General features: G+C 37.6%; 1 non-coding gene across 1 annotated transcript; it reads right to left on the reverse strand.

Moving 5' to 3' along the window:
- Window positions 1-3074: 3074 nt before the first annotated feature.
- Window positions 3075-3182, reverse strand: LOC148546056 (small nucleolar RNA R71). The gene has a single exon (XR_015900746.1). It is a non-coding gene; the product is annotated as a small nucleolar RNA R71 (small nucleolar RNA).
- Between the last annotated feature and the right edge of the window lie 2250 nt (window positions 3183-5432).

The following is a 5432-nucleotide window of genomic DNA, read 5'->3' on the forward strand; positions in this document are numbered from 1 at the left end:
GATCTTCGTGGTGTAAGCTAGAATGATGGCGGCATTCAAGAGAATCCGGAAAGTCTAAACCTTGTCTGTGGTATTCCGAGTAGGATTCAATGAATGAATGACTGTGACGAGCTTTAAACTCGCGAGTGCTGGGCGTTAGTGACAGACGCAAAAGGAGGGTGAATCCTATTCCAGCATGATCGGGAACCTCAGATGAATAGCCGTGCCGTGACAGGGTGCGTTGATCATTTTCACAAGAGGAGGGGATGTAGCCACTGACAACGGTGATGCCCTTGCATAAAGCCAGCCATGGAAAGGAGTAAGTCTGATTGGATGAAGATAGCAGGAAAGCAGAGGTTCAGAGGAACGAAAGCATCTCTATTCGCTTATCTGAAATTCCTACCAATGAATTACATAAGTATTTCTATCCCTATTTTATTATATTAAATTCGAAAACACCATTATCAATTTATATCTGCCTAACTGAGATTTGCAAGGTGACCATAGCTTGCTTCATACCAACAATCTCCGTGGGATTCGACCCTTACTCACGTAAGGTATTACTTGGACGACCCAGTGCACTTGCTGGTTAGTTACACGGAGTTGTGAACCATGGTCTTGGCATCATGTTTTTGGCGCCATTTCCAGGAAAGAAAGAGCAATGAATTTTATATAATTAAAGTGTAATCACGATTCCGCGTACCAAGTTTTTGGCGCCGTTGCCGGGGATTGTTCGAGTTTGGACAACTAACGGTTGATCTTGTTGCTCAGATTAGGTAATTTTCTTTTTGTTTTGTTTTCAAAAAATTTTTCAAAAATTTTTCAAAAATTTATCCTGCGTTTTCGAAAAAAAAAATTTAAAAATAAAAATGTTTTCAAAAATAAATTATTCTATGGCTTCAGGATTTTTAAGAATGAATTCTAGTGTTTCATGAAACATGTTGAATCCTATCTGGCTGTAAAGCCATACCCAAACTGCTTTGGGATTGGTCTTCAACTAATCACCTCAATGGAGCCATGTCCAATTCTTTTGGATAGGGCATGTTAGGCTTGTCATGTCTGAATTACACTCATATTTTTATTAAAGCTTGGCTGGCTATTAAGCCATGCCTGACCCTTTGATTGGAGCTTTAAAACTAACATGGCAAGATTCCTGGAATTCATATTAAAAAATTTTGAAAAATCCTTATTTTTGTTTTTCAAATAATTTTCGAAAAAAAAATAATACAAAAAAATTAGAAAATCATAAAAATCAAAAATATTTTTTGTGTTCTTGTTTGAGTCTTGAGTCATGTTATAAGTTTGGTGTCAATTTCATGTGCATCTTGCATTATTTCGAAAATTTCATGCATTCATAGTGTTCTTCATGATCTTCAAGTTATTCTTGGTAAGTCTTCTTGTTTGATCTTGATGATTTTTTTTGTTTTGTGTTGTATGGTGTTTTTCATATGCATTCTTGAATTCTTAGTGCCTAAGCATTAAAGATTTCTAAGTTTGGTGTCATGCATGTTTTCTTTGCATTAAAAATTTTTCAAAAATATGTTCTTGGTGTTCATCTTGACATTCATAGTGTTCTTGGTGTTCATCTTGACATTCATAGCATTCTTGCATGCATTCATTGTTTTGATCTAAAAATCTTCATGCATTGCATAACTTTCATGTTTTTCTCTCTCATCATTAAAAATTCAAAAATCAAAAAAATATTTTTCCCTTTCCCTCTCATCAAATTCGAAAATTTGGATTGACTTTTTCAAAAATTTTTAAAATCAAGTTGTTTCTTATGAGTCAAATCAAATTTTCAATTTGAAAATCTTATCTTTTTCAAAATCTTTTTCAAAAATCAAATCTTTTTCAAAATTCTTAGTTATTTTCGAAAATAACATAATCAATTAATGTTTTGATTCAAAAATTTGAAGTTTGTTACTTGCTTGTTAAGAAAGATTCAAACTTTAAGTTCTAGAATCATATCTTGTGATTTCTTATGAATCAAGTCATTAATTGAGATTTTAAAAATCAAATCTTTTTCAAAACTAATTTCTAAAATATCTTCTTATCTTACCTTTTTCAAAAAGTTGGTTTCAAAATATCTTTTCTAACCCCCTAACTTCTTATCTTTTCAAAATTTGTTTCAACTAACTAACTAACTTTTTGTTTGTTTCTTAACTTTTTCAAAACTACCTAACTAACTCTCTCTCTCTAATTTTCGAAAATATCTGCCCTCTTTTTCAAAAATTTCTTTTTAATTAACTAATTATTTTTATTTTTATTTTTGATTTTAAAAATTTTCGAAAAATACTAACATTTTTCAAAAACCATTTTCGAAAATCACTAACTCTTTTTCAAAAATATTTTTCGAAAATTCTCCCTCTCCCATCTTATTCTATTTATTTATTCATTTACTAACATCTCATCTCACATCTCAACCCTCCTCACAGTTGTGTTTCTTCCATTCCATTACATTCTTTATCTCCCTCTTTTCTTTCACTCACAAAGGAATCCCTATACTGTGGTATAAAGGATTTCTATTATTATTATTTTTCTGTGCCCTCTTCTTTGTCATATGAGCAGGAGCAAGGACAAGAACATTCTTGTGGAAGCAGATCCAGAACCTGAAAGGACTCTGAAAAGGAAACTAAGAGAAGATAAAATACAACAATCCAGAGATAACCTTTCAGAAATTTTCGAACAGGAAGAGGAGATGGCAGCCGAAAATAATAATAATGTAAGGAAGAATGCTTGGTGACTTTACTGCACCTAATTCCAATTTACATGGAAGAAGCATCTCCATCCCTGCCATTGGAGTAAACAACTTTGAGCTGAAACCTCAATTAGTTTCTCTGATGCAGCAAAACTGCAAGTTTCATGGACTTCCATCTGAAGATCCTTTTCAGTTCTTAACTGAATTCTTGCAGATATGTGATACTGTTAAGACTAATGGAGTAGATCCTGAAGTCTACAGGCTCATGCTTTTCCCTTTTGCTGTAAGAGACAGAGCTAGAATATGGTTGGATTCTCAACCCAAAGACAGCCTGAACTCTTGGGATAAGCTGGTTACGGCTTTCTTAGCCAAGTACTTTCCTCCTCAAAAGCTGAGCAAGCTTAGAGCTGATGTTCAAACCTTCAGACAGAAAGAAGGTGAATCCCTCTATGAAGCTTGGGAAAGATACAAACAGTTGACCAAAAAGTGTCCTTCTGACATGCTTTCAGAATGGACCATCCTGGATATATTCTATGATGGTTTATCTGAGCTATCAAAGATGTCATTGGATACTTCTGCAGGTAGATCCATTCACCTAAAGAAAACGCCTGCAGAAGCTCAAGAACTCATTGACATGGTTGCTAATAACCAGTTCATGTACACTTCTGAAAGGAATCCTGTGAACAATGGGACGCCTATGAAGAAGGGAGTTCTTGAAATTGATACTCTGAATGCCATATTGGCTCAAAATAAAATATTGACTCAGCAAGTCAATATGATTTCTCAGAGTCTGAATGGAATGCAAGCTGCATCCAACAGTACTCAAGAGGCTTCTCCTGAAGAAGAAGCTTATGATCCTGAGAACCCTGCAATAGCAGAGGTAAACTACTTAGGTGAACCTTATGGAAACACCTATAACTCCACATGGAGAAATCATCCAAATTTCTCATGGAAGGATCAAAAGCCTCAACAAGGCTTTAATAATGGTGGAAGAAACAGGTTTAGTAATAGCAAGCCTTTTCCATCATCCACTCAGCAACAGACAGAGAATTCTGAGCAGAACCCATCTAGCTTAGCAAACTTAGTCTCTGATCTATCTAAGGCCACTGTGAGTTTCATGAATGAAACAAGGTCTTCCATTAGAAATTTGGAAGCACAAGTGGGCCAGCTGAGTAAAAGGATCACTGAAATCCCTCCTAGCACTCTCCCAAGCAATACAGAAGAAAATCCAAAAGGAGAGTGCAAGGCCATTGACATAACCAAAATGGCCGAACCCAAAGAGGGAGTGGAGGACGTGAATCCCAAGGAGGAAGACCTTCTGGGACGTCCAGTGATCAATAAAGAGCTTTCCTCTGAGGAACCAAAGGACTCTGAGGCTCATCTAGAGACCATAGAGATTCCATTGAACCTCCTTATGCCCTTCATGAGCTCTGATGAGTATTCCTCTTCTGAAGAGAATGAGGATGTTACTGAAGAGCAAACTGCCAAGTTTCTTGATGCAATCATGAAGCTGAATGCCAAATTATTTGGTATTGATACTTGGGAAGTTGAACCTCCCTTGTTCATCAATGAACTAAGTGATCTGGATCAACTAACATTGCCTCAGAAGAGACAGGATCCTGGAAAGTTCATAATACGCTGTACCATAGGCACCATAATCTTTAAGGCTCTGTGTGACCTTGGTTCAGGAATAAACCTCATGCCCCTCTCTGTAATAGAGAAACTGGGAATCTATGGGGTGCAAGCTGCTAAAATCTCATTAGAGATGGCAGACAATTCAAGAAAACAGGCATATGAACAAGTAGAGGACGTATTAGTAAAGGTTGAAGGCCTTTACATCCCTGCTGATTTCATAGTCCTGGATACTGGAAAGGAAGAGGATGAATCCATCATCCTAGGAAGACCTTTCCTGGCCACAGCAAGAGCTGTGATTGATGTTGACAGAGGTGAACTAGTCCTTCAATGGAATGAGGACTCCCTTGTGTTTAAAACTCAAGGATCTCCCTCTGCAACCATGGAGAGGAAGCATGAAAAGCTTCTCTCAAAGCAGAGTCAACCCAAGCCCCTACAGTCAAACTCTAAGTTTGGTGTTGGGAGGCCACAACCAAACTCTAAGTTTGGTGTTGAACTCCCATATCCAAACTCTAAGTTTGGTGTTGGAGAGTCTCAACAAAGCTCTGCACATCTGTGAGGCTCTATGAGAGCCCACTGTCAAGCTACTGACATTAAAGAAGCGCTTGTTGGGAGGCAACCCAATTTTTATTTATCTAACAATATTTTTCTTAGTTATATGTCTTTATAGGTTCATGATCATGAGGAGTCACAAAATAAATATAAAAATTGAAAACGGAATCAAAAACAGCAGAAGAAAAATCACACCCTGGAGGAGCATCTGCCTGGCGTTCAACGCCAGAACAGAGCATGGTTCTGGCGCTGAACGCCCAAAATGGGCAGCATTCTGGCGCTGAACGCCCAGAACAAGCATGGTTCTAGCGTTCAACGCCAGAAATGGCAACAAATGGGTGTTGAACGCCCAAAATGGGCACCAACCTGGCACTGAACGCCCAGAGTTGTGTGCAAGGGCATTTTACATGCCTAAATTGGTGCAGGGATGTAAATGCCTTGACACCTCAGGATCTGTGAACCCCACAGGATCATCTCAGGATCTATGGACTCCACAGGATCATCTCAGGATCTGTGGACCCCACAGGATCCCCACCTTCCTTCCTCATAATCCTAGTTTTTTTTCCACATC

The sequence above is a fragment of the Arachis ipaensis genome, chromosome B9, assembly GCF_059453495.1.
Source record: "Arachis ipaensis isolate K30076 ecotype BB chromosome B9, ASM5945349v1, whole genome shotgun sequence".
Lineage (NCBI taxonomy): Eukaryota > Viridiplantae > Streptophyta > Magnoliopsida > Fabales > Fabaceae > Arachis > Arachis ipaensis.